This window comes from Otolemur garnettii, unplaced genomic scaffold (assembly GCF_000181295.1).
Source record: "Otolemur garnettii isolate 467f Iridium unplaced genomic scaffold, OtoGar3 scaffold00035, whole genome shotgun sequence".
NCBI classification, from domain to species: Eukaryota; Metazoa; Chordata; class Mammalia; order Primates; family Galagidae; genus Otolemur; species Otolemur garnettii.
Genome location: NW_003852430.1, coordinates 1630802 through 1631476, shown reverse-complemented (window position 1 = coordinate 1631476; position 675 = coordinate 1630802).

Sequence of the window (675 nt, the reverse complement as noted above, 5' to 3'; positions counted from 1 at the left end):
ACCCGTGGCCTCTCCTCTGCCCTCCACAGAGCGTTGGGACCCCTAATAACACCGTGGACCGCTGTGTCTGCTCCTGTCTTGTGAGCTCGTGGGGTGGGGTCTAGCCTTGCTGGGTCCCCGGGGCTGCACAGCTGTGTGCACCTCCAGGACCGAGCACCGAGTCTGGGCTTGGAGAGTTCACAACAGCACCCCCCTCCACCTCGGCCAACACATACACACACACTCTCGTCATCATCCTGCCCTTTCTACACGCGCAGTTACTCACCTCACTCAGATGCTACCTCTACACCTTGCTTGCACGCTGAGGAAAATAAACCTTCAGCAATGAAACCTTCAGGGGACTGTTACTTGAATTGGGACGCTGAGTATTTGATGCAATTTAAAAATTATAGAATTTCAATGTTAAAAGAGAATAGTATGATTATACTTAGAAAAGAAACCTAAATTTCCATAGATAAATACTGTTATTTATAGGCAAGGTGATTCAGTATCTGGAATTTGCTTCAGAACACTCCCACGGTAGAGCAAGAAATAGGTAGAAGTTTTTCTTTGTTTGTTGTTGCTCCAGGTGAGTTGAAACAACCTAAGTGTTTTCTTTCAAACTTCTGAGGGCCAGAAATTGGGTGTGGAGGAGTCAGAAGGGCCACGTTCCTCTGCAAGCCCTGGGCCAGACTC